Source organism: Nymphalis io, chromosome 3 (genome assembly GCF_905147045.1).
Source record: "Nymphalis io chromosome 3, ilAglIoxx1.1, whole genome shotgun sequence".
Taxonomy (NCBI): Eukaryota; Metazoa; Arthropoda; class Insecta; order Lepidoptera; family Nymphalidae; genus Nymphalis; species Nymphalis io.
Window position 1 is genome coordinate 12,504,070 of NC_065890.1, and position 18,818 is coordinate 12,522,887.

The window sequence follows — 18,818 nt, forward strand, 5'->3', positions numbered from 1 at the left end:
CATTCCATGAGAGTAAATTCGTTGAAAATGTATGAGACACACGATATTACACGCGATTTTATAATATTCATCTTAAGGTATCACATATTGCCCGTGGCAAAATGCTATATTATATAAGATTTACTGGTGGTAGGGCTTTGTGCAAGCACGTCTGTGTAGGTACCACCCACTCATCAGATATTCTACCGCAAAACAGCAGTACTTGATATTGTTGTGTTCCGGTTTGAAGGGTGAGTGAGCCAGTGTAATTACAGGCACAAGGGACATAAAATCTTAGTTCTCAAGATTGGTGGCGCATTGGCTATAAGCGATGGTTGACATTTCTTACAATGCCAATGTCTAAGGGCGTTTGGTGACCACTTACCATCAGGTGGCCCATATGCTCGTCCACCTTCCTATTCTATAAAAAAAAAAGATCTACCTTAAAAGACTTCCCATCGTTCTATATAGATCGAAAATGTATTTCGTATTTTAATGTAAAATTTTCATATTAATCTGTATCATAAGATACACTTGGTGGTAGGGCTTTGTACAAGTCCGTCTGGAAAGGTACCACCTTCTCATCGCATATTCTACATCCAACCAGCAATAAGTTTAGGTAATGTTATCATCCGTTTATAAGGAAGAGTGAGCCAGTATAGATAACTATAGGCACAAGGGATATAACATCTTAGTTCTTAAGGTTAGTTCTACTGGTGGTAGAGCTTTTTGCAAGGTCGTCTGGGTAGGTACCACCCACTCATCAGATATTCTACCACTTACCATCAGGTTGAACATCTGCCCGTCCTGATAAAAAAAAGATACTGTAAGAAAATTATCTTCGCCGTATGATATGTTCATTGAATTGTAAAGCAAGCCATTTAATCTCAAGATAAATAATGTATCTTAATTACGCGTAACACTAGGCCAATCTTAGAAAACAATAAATCGATTCAACTATGATAGATACCACCCAAAGTCGCAATTATGGGTTATTTACTAAATTTATATTATTTTTTATCTTATATTTATATTTACGCTAGTCAAAGTAAGAAGCAACTTTTTAGACAATATTTTTTTTATATATTACGTTTATACATAACTTTATAACTTAATTAAGATTTCGTGTTAAGGATCTTACTCTCAGACATAATTGTATATAAATGTACATGTGTTCTTAAACATTTGTACATAAAAGTTTTTATATAAACATTAAAACAAAAAAAATTAAATAGCGAACGTCAGAGAAGTACCATTTGCATGTGACTCGAATACATTTTTATTAAAGCTTTTTACATTTTCTATCTACTTTTGAAACGAGCCTTCTTTCATTCTATCCTTTTGGATCACTCATTCTATTATCTCCTTCGCTATCCTCGGGCACTATAGCTCATATCATTCACCGTTTAAAATGGCGGCCGGGACGCGGTCGTTTCGTACAAAATATGCATTATCCATACCGTACATATTCCCAACTGTCTAATGCAGAGGGCACCGGCACGTCAAAATATCGTTATGCATTCAGTGAGCGTTGTTGTGAAACGGTTTTGACAGGAGGAATGGCATAATAGCGAGATATTCGATGACAGTATGCAGATTGAGTCTAGTCGCTTGCGTTACCGCGTTTCTCACACTCTTATGGATGAATTTTAATCATGTACATTTTTATGTACGATTCGTTTGTGGTAGTTGAACATTTATTGTTTATTATTGATTAAATTTATAAGATTGTATCAAGAAGTGTTATCGTGTATTTTTTTTTCATAGAGCTGCTTCGAATCGTTTTGGGATTGGAATTATAGATTTCTATATGTGTTTTTATTTTTTCTTATTTTCTTAAACAATAATTTATGTACATAATATTTAAGTAACAATGATAAGTATAATTAAATTTCGTGGAATTATTTATCGTTAAATTTCCTGTAGGATATACTTTAATTATAAATTTAATAAACAAAATCACGTACAAGCTAAATAATGAGTCTCTTGTCAATCTTTCTCGGGACAATCTACGTTTCAATCTGGTGGTAACTTAACATTAATTATTCTTGTAAATAAACTAAATTATATATATATATATATATATATTTTAAGTTTTTGTAAGCATTTATATATTATATATATATATATATATATATATATATAAGTTATATAAATTATATATATATATATATATATATATATATATATAAGTTATATAAATTATATATATATATATATATATATATATATATATATATAATTTTATAGTAACTACTAGTCCCGTTTTTACATGTTTAAGGATCTAAATAAAACGTTTATATTGAACGACATACATACAGTGAATTTTTTTTCGGCCTCAGCTGGCTTACGCAGAACTCCTTAAAAACGTTTAATCATAATAGGATGAATAGCTAAGAAACGCATAGAAAGCACGCAATCCTTTTTTTGCAAACATAAATATATATATACAATCATTTTGACCTATGTGAAATAATCTTTGTTTATATATTTATAAAAAAGAAGTATTTCAAAATAAGAACATTATAAATAGTTTGCGTATCGGGGTGAGTACAAAATAAATATATATATTAAACGTTATCGCTTTGACACATTCCCAATTTAATCTAACAAAAGAAGATCGGATCCAGTGACGTCAGAGTTTAATATACGGATATATTTTTATTAAAATTGTCAAGACAGGTGAGCTTCGGAACGGACTGAGTGAACCAGGGCGCTCGAGGCGGACGGAATTTCCTTTGAATAATATTTATGTTCTTTCATTTTTCAATGTATTTTGTTCTAGATATTTTTATACTAAAAATGTTTGAATATTATTCAATCATTAGTAATGTAGTTTTTCATTTATAGTAAGCGTATCAACTTATATGTGTAGTTGTCATAACATTAATGTGTGTGCCTGTGTGTGTTATTCAACGGTTTATAAAATTTATAAAAAAAAGCTACGTAGACACGTTTGGAAAAAAGCTTTTAGAGACATTATACATCCAACTTTTGAATTGAAATATTAAAAATGTTGTTATATAATTAACTTTACATAGATTTATCTTGCATTGTATACATTTTTTTAAACTTTTAGAACTAAATTTAGAGATAGAATAAATTTATTTATTAAAGACGTCGCGTCAAATTAGACAGCGTTAAAATAATAATAATGTACAATATTAATAATAAAAAATGTTTATGGTTACTATAAAATTGTAAAATTACGATTACAATACTTGTGAGACTTGAATAAAGTATATTTTGACTTTACTTAAAAATATATTCTTATTGCATCCAAAGAAAGTTTCACTTCGAAATACATCTTTGGAAATATTTATGGTAACGATTCAGCAATTAACGCACGGGGCCAAGCCCCGGTTCGCCTTTGTGGCTTAGATTTCTAAAAACGTTGTTGTTTATTTTCGTTCTATATACTTGCTATTTGGGAATTCTATGGACTATAAAAATAAAACAAACAATGTGTTTGAATGTTATAAATACTGTCACTTATATACCTGTTTAATTTTATTACTTTCGCTTTTAAGATGAGTCGATTAAGCGTAAAAGAGTAAAAAGAAAAAAAAACTTTATTTATTTTCGCATTTATAATATTAGTAAGGATTTTTAAAATAAGAACGGCTTCCATAATTTCAGTCTTAGTACACTTCAGGAAGCTTCGGTCCAAATGCTATTCTTATTGAACAATTCAATCGTTTGTATAAAATTATTTCTTGCGATGTATTCGGTGGGTCGTGTCACGAATTTTAAGTAGCGTTTCATCTTGAAGTAATATCGAAATTATCTATAACTTTATTACAGCATCTTTGTCTATCCACATATATGTAATAAAATATGAAAAAATTAATGACAGTGTTTTTGTATTTTAAAACAAATTATTAGAAAGAATTTTACAATGCATATAATTTTACAGTAACTTATTGTTTGTGCGATCAATATCTTTTACAAAATCGGTATTCCGAATTCTAACTCCCTAGCTCCTTGTGGTGGAATTCAGATCAAAATAAACTTACTCACTTTCATTTTCAAAATATGAATCTCAAGCAAGGATTGTCATACACTTAACAATACAAATATTTATCATGAGCCAGTATCGAGCCCACGACAGTTAACTCGATTACAGTTTTCATTAGTCGTTTATTTATGAACATGAATTGTATAAAATACAAAACAATAATAACATAAAAGTATCCAATATAATTGTATTGGTTAATTACTTGATTTAAAACAAAGAATATATAGTAAAAGTCGCGAAAAATGAAATCAAAATTCTAAATTCAGTCTGCGTGTGAAAACATAAATTCCCAAGGTCTTATTTACTTATAAAAAAACTAATTATATTTTGTTGTGGCAACAAATTCTGCTAGTGATGTTCTCAGCGGGATGTAATGCATTTTACGTGTTCTGGACCCTAACTGTATTACAACTGTAACCTACGAATCGCTGGCACGATGGAAGTGGTAAGTTTTCACATATAATAAAACTATGATTCTAAAATATTGACGTCTATATTTAGTAATAACGAAAATATATTTCGCAAGCATTTGTATAATATTTCTTTGAATTCAGATGTTGCCATTTGTATTAATATATTTTCTCAATTTTTATCTAAATTATAATGTCCATCTCTCCGGATTTCCGTCACTGAGGATTTTCTTATATCTCTGAGACAATTTGCCAAGATCATAGAAAGATCAGGTAGGATTATGAACAAATGCGTTATGTGCTTTTAGAGACACGTAAGTGTAACACTGTCAATTTTTTAACAGATAAACCCAAGCTCATTTTGAGATGGGCACTGGATTCGAACCTCGGGAATGAACCAGTTACGAGGCAGTTAAGTATATGGCGTATTATACCGCAATTTTGGTTTCTACGTCCGCTACCTTGTCAGAACATATGAAATATCGTAAGTGAAACTTGAATAGATAATGATTATCATAATTACGCTTATTTTTTTATGTTGCCTTGTAATCACTACAGACGTGGTATCCATGCCTTTACTGTATCTTTCCTTCAGCTTGATTTAATAGTTTGATGAGCGTCATAATCAAAATTATTGAATGCAATTTTTTTTTCATCTTCATCTTGTATTCTTCTAAATCAAGATTACTGTTAATTCACAAAAGGTAGTTGCTGTTGTTTTTGGTTATTTTATATAACACTATAAACTTAGGATTCTGAATATATTGTATAGTCTATTGTGACGTTAGAGTTCATTCCACTGCACCTGCGTCTGGTTTAACTCAGATAGTGCATCGGTAGTGTAAGTTGCCAGTTTATTTTATTAACACTACAGTGTACAGCGTTACTGGATTATCTGGAGCACACAAATAAACATACACGCTAATGATTTGAGGTAAGTGCGGATGGTTTTAATCTTTCGAATAGCATTTGATAAAACGCTGAGTTAAGCATATATATGTACGTACAATATTATAGTTAGTTATACCTATCTATAATATTTATATATTTATACAATATTTTTTTTCAAACAGTGCCGGCAATTCCGTTTCGGCAACTTTTAACATTATAGATAATAAAACGTCATTCGAAAGACTGATAACTGATAAGCCACGTCGGTGGTCTGGAAAAAGGGGCACAGGTCACCTGCTGATCAGGAGCAGACTGGTTGGACCTGAGTTAATTAATGGAGTTAAGCAGTTACTCTTTAAAGGCTGATTAAATCAATGATCACATCTTTTAATGCGAAGCGAAAGAAAAATTCAAATATATAAATATGAACACACACAGTCATATAACACTCATGCATTCTTCTTCCTATAGTCGAATTCTAGGAAATTCAAGGTATTTGTCAAAATTTTGTCTTCGATAATCAAGACTCATTATAATGACTAATAAAAAGGTGAAAAGTAAAACCTAATACTACTTAGTTATTCCAACGCCCTGCGGATATGAGAATATACTCAATACAATATGCAGTTTAACGTAAATATACGGTTGATCAGGAAAAGACAATAAACGATGAATAAAAATAATTAAACATCGATCAACAACGTCGATGTGAAAAATAATTCATATAAAAAAGAAATATGTCCCGTGGATTCGTTATTTATTCGAAATTTAAATGCAAATAATAAGCTAAAATATTCACGCCATCGCAACAAAACACGACACGCAATCGAGCAAAGCGTCGATATCGATAATTCACGCCGTACGTCACTATAAATCTAGGGGCTCGCGGAGATAGTGATGCCCACGTACACTAACAAGATACTCGATAAATATTCTTATCTGGAACGATTTGTTTACTGGATGGCTGGGTTCTTTCATCAGACATTTGTCTTTCTTTTATTATAATTTCATAAGTTCAACATATTTTTATTTTTCATATCATTCATATCCCGCAAATTGATAAATTCCGATACTCCTTACCTACATCTAATACCATCTGTATTTATTTCATAGAAGTTGATTTTTTTTTAATACTTTTAGCAGAATTTATTAATTAGAAAAGCTACAAATCGATAAAATATATCAATTAAATATACAAATTTCTTAAAACTAAAACTAGTCAAATTTAAAGAAGTAAAAGCCGCCGCAAAGTTAGCCATAACAGAGGCCGCGTTTCCATGTTGTACGGCATAGGACAACCTTTGCGCCAAGTAAGATCCGGAGCGACTGTCATTAAATAAATTTGTAATGTGGTCTTTAGTGTGGCTATCTGACGTCGTGAGAAATGGAATATGGCGGATGAAATATTATAGTAAGATTTGTAAATATATAGTACTTGATTTTATCTTAATTGAATGTTTAAAAAAGGTGATAATTATTTAATTCTATCATTAATATAAATTTTTAATATATTTATATATATGTTGAGTGTGTTGTTATACACAAAAACACGTAGATGCCATATCTATACGGAAATAGCCGTAAAAACGAACTTTTCCGTCCAGCGTAGTTTCGAAAGCGAAGTTTATTTATGATAATGTTTTGTCGACTCTTGGAAAATAAAACTTTAACGGTACATTATAAAAGATATCAAACGATTTGACTATATTCGCTTATCAAATTACATTCAATTATTATTTTTTGCATATAATTATGATATCATATTCTAATAGTCAAAAAACAATCATTGTTACTTTCGCATTTATAATATGAGTATAATGAAATTATTACAAGTACATAATATTCAAACTAAAATAATTTTAGGTGTAAATGAGGAGTGTTAAATTGAAAGATATTAAAAATATTTCAGAAAAAAAAGCAAAAATCTTTCTTATGATTTTCTATTTATTTTGAAAAGAAACGTTTGAAGATATACGCAAAGATTTTAAAATAAATTTTTAAAAATCAATGCAGTTAAGCCTTCAAGTAAATCAGTGCCAAGCGCTATTCAAACTTCATCAGCCAAGATAAATCATGTCCACTTTAATAATAAAGTAGTCAAATCAAATTGTCGGTGGCACAGAATCAAACATTTATGACGCTTGGCAGCATTCCACTCGCTCCGACATCATTTGTTGTGCAACCAGGTTTTACGAGAGCATGCATCTTGTTCATAGTGCGATTTTGTCTATGTTATTAAGGGCAGTTATCGTGGGGAAATTTAATACCGTCTATATATTTTGTTTCATTTGACCTAATTATTGCTTGAAGCCCTTGACTCAATGTAGTATACGATCAATCGCACACATAATATAATTAAAGGCATAAGGGTCATCAGATGCGGCGTTTACAGCGCATTTACGGTTTATTGAGTGATATTTTCTTATTGCGGCGAGCCCTTATCGGTGGGTACATTTGACATCCTAAAGTCAATTTAAGTAGTATATTTTAACAACCTTAGTATTGTGTTGTAAAGGGTATAAGTGTGCGCGTGCACTGCTGTAAGAGTTGATAAATTTTATCATAAAGCAAAACTAAAAACAGTTAATTCAAACATACAGGTGAAAGAGCTTTGTGCAAGCTCGTCTGAATTTGAAAATTCGAAAAACATTTACCGTTGGTATGTCGAAGTAACCTTTAACCTCGCTAGCATTGTGTAAAAGGTCAACTCAGACATGTCGTATCTATGAAGCATTAAATCTAGTCTGAGCACTATGACACTAACCTTAACATTAATAGAAGTGAGTATTTAGTTGAACTATGTTTTTTTGCTTGCATTTTTTATAGAATAGGAAGGCCCATATGCTCGGACGAGCATATGGGCCACCTGATGGTAATTGGTCACCAACGCCCATAGACATTGGCATTGTAAGAAATGTTAACCATCGCTTACATCACCAATGCACCATCAACCTTGAGAACTAAGATGTTATGTCTCTTGTGCCTGTAATTACACTGGCTCACTCACCCTTCAAACCGTAACACAACAATACCAAGTACTGCTGTTTTGCGGTAGAATATCTGATGAGTGGCCAGCCGAGCTAGTCTTGTATAATCGCAGATGGGTATCTGAGAGTCAGGACGAGAAACGGCGCTAATAAAGCGCTGAACTGTTTCCGCAAAATTAATTTTAAAATAAATATTTGATAATTAGAAAGTATCGTCATTACACAACGATGAAATCTTAATAAATATACTCGTAATTAAATGATGTACGATAATGCTGGGAACATTCTGATAGCTCATTAAGATATATTTCTTGTTAGAGTCATGTTCCTCGCAAACAGTTACTCGCAGATCTATTTCATACAAGTTATGGATCCGAGGAAGGTTTATCTTAAATCTAAAATGATTTATATGTTTTAGTATTAACTAAAGCGTAATATTTATGCTATATTTAGTGACACTTTTAATAAAATCAATATCCTCTGATATAATACTTGTTCCCACCCGTGGTTTCACCTATTTGTGAGGGCATGTTTTAGGTTATGAAAGTAACCTACGTTTTTGCATGATTGTAAAAAAATAGGTGTAATTATGGACTATTTTTATTTGTGTTTTTTAATATAATAATTTCTGGATATCTTTGTAGTCCAAAATCTTTCACTTTCCTTTGTAGGTTTTTGTTTTCACACCATAAAATATTAAAAAATATACGTAAATTGGAATGGAGCCAACAGCGCTGCATACAGCCGTGCCCACGGGAGTGAAATCATCGAATCTTCACCTAATCGATGTTAAGCGCTGTTAAGTAAGTTTCAACAGCTTTAGTAGCTTGAATACCTTATTGGTAAGTATGTTTAATCCTCTCATCGGTTATATAAATTCTAATTATTTAATACAATGTTATTTTCAATGCAATCTATATTACATGTTGGTTACAGTTTTGTTTAGTTAGTTAACGAATTTATTACGAAGTAGATAAATTTTGTTGATAATTTATAAATCGACCTTTATGAATTGTAAACGTAACTGGGTATTTATTTCATTCGCATAAAATAGCTCTTTAATTATCCAAACGATTATTAATTGAAATAATGTATTCAGGTAAAATATTTTATTATGTCATGACGAAACTATTCAACGACCGGATCGACCTTCACAGACCCGAATCTATTTATGATTCTCGTTTAATTGATACCTTAGAAATGCTTTACTTGCTGTGCTGTTGTGCAAAATATATTGACAATCCAATCATTACCAATCCGCCACCAACTTTAGGAACAAAGATGTTATGTCTCCTTGTGCCTAAATTGTGCTGGCTCACCGACTTTTCAAACAGGAACCAAACCATAAAATAGAACATGTGTTGAGTGGGTGGTACCTACACAGACGAATTGCACAAAACTCTACCACCAAGTGACTTTGTATAATCGTTAAAAGAAAATTAACAAACAGGACCATTGTTTCGTCAACGTAGTTAATATCGAGGTTCATATTCTTGTATATTCAATGACTCTTATTGATATTGCAATAAGAACTTGATTGCATTGTAAATTGAACAATGCGCTTTAAAATGCAAACGGAAGAGTTCCTGTTTTCTGTTAGAAGCGAACTGTTTGTGCAAATGTGGCGTTGTGGCTATTACAGCTAACATGCTAATGACTGCAACAGTTTCAAATGGAAATAGTAGCGCAATACTTGCTGGCGTTATGTAATTAATTTAGCATAAGTTTTGAGGTTCCGTATCAAAAGTTGTTCTTTGCATTGCGTGTTTGATTCCGCGTCTAAAAATTATGTTATTCATTCAGAAATATCTTCATCTTTGTACCAAGTCAATATTAACCAATCAAAGTTCGAATATGATATACTTTTTATCATTCAATTCGTGTTAACTTTTATTTAAATAATTAGTTTAACATTTGATAGTTTTTGTGTAGAAAATTTATCAAAACATAAATTTTATGATTCTTTTTAAAAATATTTTGCAACTAAAAACCTGCTTTAAATGACGTTAAATAAATTAGGTTTTTTATAGCTCCCACTATAAATGAAGTTACCTGACCGATTTGGAATGAGATTCAGTCCTTGTGAGTTGTGACTGGCAAAGTCATAACTCACAAGGACAATATTCAGGCAATATAGCCAGACCTAACTACTTTATGGTTATCAAAATGACGTCAAGAGCAATGAGGTAAATCTCTTTATTCATGGACACCAAACATGCTTACAATCACTGCCAATTTTTCAACATGGCGAGAGTTCTCTGACCTGACTTGGTAGGTTAATTGATATGCTTATATTACAAACTCGCTGTTAATTATAGGACATTGTTTATGCCGTTACACCGGTTTACCTTTCACATCAGACCACAAGAACACCTTGATGGCTGTCAATAGTTGTAAGCCACTGAACGGTTTAGTTAAGAAAAACACTTCATTATGATACTAACAGATGGGACTAACCAATATTTTTATTAAAACAAACTACTAAAACAAACTTCCCTCTATATCCGAAGTGATTTGTCAGGCCTTGATCTTCAATAGTAAATAGGACACTAAACATCAATTGTACACGAATGACCTAAATTAAACTAATGGATACTTTTCAAGCGAACGATTAATCGGAATCGAGTCAATCGATTCGCATTGTAATGTGGGTCGTTACTAAACGTCTTGAAAACAGAACAGCTTATAAATAGGTTAGATATGACATGGAACGTTTGTAAATTAATTTACGCAACAAATGTATCTTATTTTTTATGTTACGTGTTGAAAGATAGGTTGACAAGAATTTTTTTAAAATAGGCCGTAATGAAGTTGGCAGTTATAGACTCTTGTACTTTGGAAAACTTGTACGGCCACTGGTCTTTTACCTGTTCTCGCGTTCATGGAGTTTTAACATCATTTCGAACTGAGAGAGAATAGAAAGCATATGTGCTGCACACTCTGATTTATGATTTGCCGATTTCGAGAAAAAATATATTTTGTTATTATGGATTTCATGTTAATATTAGAAATATAAATCAGACAATCTTAAATTCTAAATAATTTATACGATGTGTTTGTAATGATAGTTCAAACAAACTCACTTTTGCAAAAACACTTTTAAATTAATAGTAAGACACTAGTAAGAGACAAATCGGGTAGACTTTGCCCGATTAGTGATCACGAAAGTAAACATTTCTCTTTACAGAGGTTGCCTGGAAGAGATCAGTATAAGTAATAGGCCGTCTTCGCATACTATATGTAACAGCCTGTGAATGTCCCACTGCTGGGCTAAAGGCCTCCTCTCCTCTTTTTGAGGAGAAGGTTTGGAGCTTATTCCACCACGCTGCTCCAATGCGGGTTGGTAGAATACACATGTGGCAGAATTTCAGTGAAATTAGACACATGCAGGTTTCCTCACGATGTTTTCCTTCACCGTAAAGCACGAGATGAATTATAATCACAAATTAAGCACATGAAAATTCAGTGGTGCTTGCCCGGGTTTGAACCCACGATGATTAACCCACGGTTAAGATTCACGCGTTCTTACCACAGGGCCATCTCGGCTTATCGGCATATATGTACTACTTGTTATTATATGTTATTAAATGTTTGTAAATAATGTGCAGAATACAAGTTTAACGATATTTTGATTAAAGAATGTGTCTAAGCCTAATTACAAATATACATTTTTTAAACGTATTACATTACATAAACAACTTATCATAACTTATGTAGCTTATTATAAATTTATATGTATGTAACATTTCATGATGATCGGTTAAGTAACACGTGAAATCGTAACAAACAAACCAACTTACTTTCGCTTTAGTGAGGATGTAATTAATAAAAAAACATGTGAAACTTCAATGAATTTGAGACTAGGATTTGACTACGATGATTATACCTCTGAACCGATAAACGGTACTACAATGAATTAATCGGAATCGATTTAATCGATACCGATTGAAATAGGTCACTGTTCATCTTACACGACGACTTAAATAAATATTTGTTCAACATACATATATACATGTCCAGTGTAATGTTAGTACAAAATAAATAGAGTCGGTATATACAAGGCGAATAAACATCAAAATTGTAAGCGTGGTTCAAATATGGGTGAACCATTTAAGCTAGTGTCGCTCAGTGGTTGAAATTCGACCGTAATTACTAAAAATTTGATGAAAAAGAAAATCGGTTGATTAACAGAGCAGGAAAAGGTACTGAATTGTTTTGTCTTTACCTATAGAAATGAACGAATACATATGTAATAGATAATCTTGAATTATGATTTTAATACTTTTTAATTTTTATACAGTTTTAGCTGTGGGAATTTCATTCTGTGCCTTATTTCACAAAAAAAAACACGACAATTTTTGATGCTAGTATATTTAATATATGGATCATATATTATATACATTAACATTAAATATATTTTCTTAACGAATAAAGAAAAATCTACATATTTGTATTCTGAAACAAGTAAAATACGAAGTCTATATTTAAAACAGATAAATCAACGTCTATAATAATTTAATGTCAATAAATAAATATATATTACTATAAAACAATCATTAAATGCATTTAATATACATTACCTAGTGCCTACGCATAATTTGATTTGACTCCATAAATATACTATACTTCCGAGTGGGCAGGAATGGCGCCTACATCAATCTATCCTTGATTCAATTATTCAGATTTCATGTTGCAGAACCAATTTGTACATGATTAGAAATAAGAGCAAGTCGTAATGATTAACATTTAGAGTTTTGTAGTCCAGACCTGTAAGATAATATTTATTGGCCCTAAATTCGTTAAAATTTAATTATTTTACTATAGTACTTAGGTTGTGCCCGAGCTGATCTTTTTTTTTTTTCAAAAATTAGGCGAACGGGCAAGTGAACCACCTGATGGTAAGTGGTCACCACATCACATAGACATTGGCGCTGTAAGATTTATTAACTATCGATTATAATGTTCCAGCAACATCATCATCAGTCAAAAGACAGCCAGTCAGAAGACGTCCAGTGTCAGTCGGAAGACGTCCACTGCTGGACAAAGAAATTTACCAAGAATTTCTATGTCAGCCGGTCTTGCGTTGCCCGCATCCAACGGCTTCCCGCGACTCTTATTATGATTATATAATGTTTAGTTTCATTTTATACGAGGATTATCTTATGCTTACTAACTTTTATTAAATAAATAAAGTATTTAATGGCAGAAAATAACAGGTTAATATAATACACAAACACCCAATATTGAAAAAAGGTTTTGCTGTAATGTAGACGGGCGCATAAGCTCCTGCCGTCAAATAAAAATGATCCACGTTGTTAATTTTTTCCGTCTAGAAATTTAAAATAATAATAATAATATCCTGGGACATTTTTCACACAACCATCTGATCCCAAATTAAGCTTGTACAGAGCTGATACTATGGAAACCAGACAACATATATACTACATATACTATTTTCTATTGTAAATACATACTTATATAGATAATTACACCCAGACTAAGGACAAACAGACATGCACACAAATATCTGTCGTGGGTGGGAATCGAACCCACAACCTTTCGCGTGAAAGGCAAGCATTCACCAACCGGCTCGTCAAAAATAGCGGTTCGGAGTTAGGAAGTTGGCAGCGTGAAGTTGCCGTGAGTGATTCGATGTGTTAGGCAGTAAACTAATTAATTCTTATTACGTTTTGTGGCCTTTCATTCACTAGTAATATGCTCATTTTTATCTAATATTTTTCGGTTTACTTTTATATATGATATAGAAGTGTTTCTTTTTGTAAAATATGGAATTATCTACTAATTTTCATTTAATTTTTACCTTCATTTTATTAAATTGAAATAGTTAAAGGCAGAAAATCGTCTAGCATTAGCAACAGGTTAATATAAAACACAAATATCCAATACAGGAAAAAAAATTAAAGCGCTTTAAAGCGGATCTAAAAAAAAAAATTACATATTCATATGAAATAATATAGAAATCATAAAGCCGTCTATAATTACGGGCTAGCCACAATTTATATTTAATATACTTTTATTCGCAATTCGAGATTAATGGAGCTCGAATGCGATTTGCGTTATCGCATTATTCGATAGGGCTGCGGTCGATAGCATCGAATTTGCGGTTATCGATGAAAATTATCGACAAAGAACGCGTCATTTATTCTCTTTAAGTTACGGAACACGGACGTTTATCGGATAATATATTGCCGTTGAAACATAAGAGACAGTGGTTAATAGAATATTGATATTTATTTGGTTGTGTTTTATTCATATAGTTTTATACCTTTTAAATATAATCTCCTTCGTTAGTCCTCCGTTATTTGGTCATATAGCGCGAAGGCAGCCTGACAGCCTCGACAAGCTGATGGTGCTTGGCAAAGTAGAGGGGAAACGACCAAGTGGCCGCTGCCCCACACGATGGTCGGACCAAGTTACCAACCTCACTGGTCTCCAAGTGACCACAGCCCTGAGGAAAGCTGAGGACAGGAAGGACTGGAGAATTCACGGAGATCGTGGCCCAGACCCTAGATCAGAGTAGACACGACCTTCAGCAACGAAGTAAACGACCGAGAGAGAGAAACATATACTTTATTCGTTCGATTTTTCAGTATAAATTAACTCGTATTATAAATGCATAATGCATGTAGAATCACCAAATAAATAAAACTATTAATACATAAAAACAAACGTAACAAAGCACGAAAAAAAAAATAATTTAAAAAGTTAATATATTAATGGAAACCAAATACGGTTTGCGTAGAACTCAGAAATAATACTGAGTAAATAAGCTACTGCCGTTATGTTATGTAAAATCTACTAACAAAAATCGATAAAAACTCAGTCGGTAGCAATAATCGTAATTACATGTAATAATCATATAAAATTACATTTGGATATCGAAACATTTAAATAACGAAAACTGACTCCAACATTTTTTTTAGCTACATAATCTTGTATTTATGCACTTTACTTAAAAATGTATTTAAAATTAAATTAAAAAAAACTTTAAAAAAAAGGTAAATTCGTAATATATAATTACTTATATAATAATAAAGTGTAAATTTGCATGACCAGCATGCATCCAACTGGAAACCAGCATGTGTCTAATTTCATTGAAATTCTGCCACATGTGTATTCTACCAACCCGCATTGGAGCAGGGTGGTGGAATAAGCTCCAAACCTTCTCCTCAAAAGGGAGAGGAGGCCTTAGCCCAGCAGTGGGACATTATTTATTTATTTATTTATTTACATATTTAACAGGCTGTTACTGTACTGTACTGTACTGTAAAAAAGAAACACTTTTTCTATCAAATGTCTTTATCAGTCAACTTCATAAAACATCTTTAAGAGAAATAGAACTACAAATGACTTCACCCAATCAATAGAAAAGAGAACAGCATTGAAAACAATAAAATAACATCTTATTTTATTTCCTAAAGCAATATCAAAACACAAAAGTATTAAAACAAAGACTCGACCGCTATTGAATTTTAAATTAAAACCTCCATGAAATATTAACACTTGGATAAAGCTACGTACACACTGGCCGCAGATATTCAAATGGAATGCGCTTGCGCTTGTCGTGACTCGGGAGGGTCGAGAGTGTGCTCCGCTGTTTACCTTATGCTAAGCAACGAGCTGGTAGCTTGTATTATATAAATTTTAGACGTAAATATGTTATAAGCGAAAGCGGAGTACCGATTATAAAACTTTAGTTTCGTTAACCTAACTTAATAAAGCAGAAAAAATTGTGATAACAATAATGTCCTCAGGGATTTATTGCAATGACCAAGCCAATAGTTTTTAATGATCGATTATCGAATAGGCTTTTTTCTAATTTTTATTTCTCATAAAATTTAGCTAGTCTGTATTCAAATTAACAATTGAAACATTAAAGTACGTAGTGTTATATTCTTATAACAAGGTTGTGTATACAAGTGCCTGTGAATGTCAAACAGCTAGGCTAAGGCTTCCTCTCCCCTTTTTTTTGAGGAGAAGGTTTGGAGCTTATTCCACCACGCTGCTTCAGTGCGGGTTGGTGGAATACACATGTGGCAGAATTTCAGTGAAATTAGACACATGCAGGTTTCCTCACTATGTTTTCCTTCACCGTAAAGCACGAGATTAATTATAACCACAAATAAAGCACATGAAAATTCAGTGGTGCTTGCCCGGGTTTGAACCCATGATAATCGGTTAAGATTCACGCACTCTTACCACTGGACCATCTCGGCTTGTGTATACACAAAGAAAAACTGTGATACGGGTTTATCCGCTTGTCGCTTATAATTTACACTATCAACTATCTCCCATCCGCACCGCGGCGCATACAAAACGGTAACTGTATACGCGGGTGTATTGAATCCGGCTGTGCATTCTGTCGCAGGTTCCATCCCTTTATATTATAAAAGCAAAAATAAACTCTCCCACGATAAGCAAATGGCAGGAATAAATAAGAATTATCTAGATTGCTATCATCAGCCCGTGTTTAGCCTTATACGGAGCGCACGGACGCTCATAGGATTTATTTTCATACAACGCTCGGAGATAAGATTCCTCCTGATAACTCAGATGAATTACGGTTATATATTATTCCATATTGTAAATTAACATATTTTGTTAACACTACAAAATATATGTGTCATAATATGAATTTCGTTAATACATTGTTCTTTTTTATTTACTAGTATTGAGCAAACTTAGTCAAATATATACTAACTAGAATTAGTAAAATACATACAAAATACATAAATATTTGGACTTCAATTATAACTGATATACAAGGAAACAAAGAAGTTCTAGTTCATAAATAATTTTCTTAATGCTATATAAGAAAACATTATAAGTTACAACAAAAAAGTTTATAATTTTTTTTTGGTTAATCTGTATGTTGCTATTATTTGAATCCAAAACTACGTGATTTGCGGTTATATTTGCTAGCCTAGTGGTCATATCATTAAAATATAATCATGTATATAATAAAATCGTAAAGGTACAATTCCACGCTGTAAAGACATGAAATAGCCAGAATTTGACTTAACTTGAATTAGCAATGCACGATTCAAACATACCCACGTGTCGATAACGTAACAGGAAAATGCACTCAAAATGTAAACAAAAACAAAAGCGAGCCATTCTTATTCAACGCGAGCGGAGTTCGTGTGTTGAATTCGAAATGATCGGTCTTGGCTGCGCACGCGTCGATACAACGTTTCTACTTGGAATTTTGAAGTCATTATTTTTTCATTATCTCTAAATTTCTTCAAATCTAAAACATCAAAAGAAACTTCAATTTAAAAGTTTTTTTATAATGTCTTCGAATTTTTTAAATAACGATTATATAAAAAAAATGTAAAATCTGTTTTTTTTTTAATTACTAAATCCTATTCCGACTTAAAATCTCTTTTTTTTTACTTTGAATATATTGCACTCGACGAAATGCAACAGTTCAGCAGCGCAATTATTCTCTGAAATGTGAATAAAAACAATAAGCAGGTAAAACTTATTCGCAGCGAGTACTGTGTTGCATGCGCGGGCGCATATGAATAGATTTACTCGTGACCGGCGCGAATCGGACAAACTGAGATTACGCACGCTTTTATTTATAAACGGTGGTAATTGTTTTTTCCTCTTAATATGCCATATATTTTTAATGCATTGATTAAATAATAATACCAAGTTTTTATCAACGATTATATATATATTTTTGAAACCCTAACTAATTTTATAAATGCTAATCTGTTTTGTCTGTATTAACAACCGATTATCACCGAACCGATTATCATGAAATTTTTCATACATTTTCAGGGGAACAGAAGATGACATAGGATATCTAATACCTGACACCCCCCCCCATCGTACAAATTAAGCTGCGTGCTGGTGCGAAACTAGTAATAAATAAATACGATAAGTAAACCGTTTGCAACCCGTAACCGAAATGAAAAGGTTATTACGTCACAAGCTTTTCATGTTGAAACGTTATGTACATTGAACTAAAATTCGACCTTAAAATGTTTTTTCTATGACGCCCGAAGAAGGTTCGCTTCAAAATATATTTTCTGCTTGTAAAGTGTAAGAAAAACATTACATAAAATATTTTTATTATTCCATTACCTACAAACCAAAAAATATATGTAAGCACTGCCTTATAAATACAACAACCGTATTCCGTTGAGCCTATAAAGTCCTTGAATTTACACCGTAGTGAGCTTATTCATAAGCCCTTATTTCTAGATAGCAATTAATTAAAATCCCATAATGTCCACTTCAACGTCACGGCTGAATGATTAGCAAACGATAGTAACCATTAATTCAAGAGAAATAAGAACTATAATAGAAGTCTCGACTTGAGATCGTCGTTTTTTTTAATATTGCTAGGGAAATGGTCAGTATACGAATGGAATAATGTTATTCTATGTGGATGGATAAAATAAACGTTGAATAATATTAGCAGGCGAGTTCTTTTAAAGGATTTCGTTCACCTTTTTCTTTTAAGTCGGCAGTTTTATTTTTAGTGTTATCGTTTGACCT

At 32.1% G+C, this 18,818-nt stretch overlaps 1 protein-coding gene across 1 annotated transcript in view; it reads right to left on the reverse strand.

Annotated features, from left to right (window-relative positions):
• The window catches only part of LOC126781265 (leucine-rich repeat-containing G-protein coupled receptor 5), a 263,720-nt gene that overhangs the window by 122,831 nt on the left and 122,071 nt on the right, over window positions 1-18,818 (reverse strand). The window lies entirely within an intron of this gene.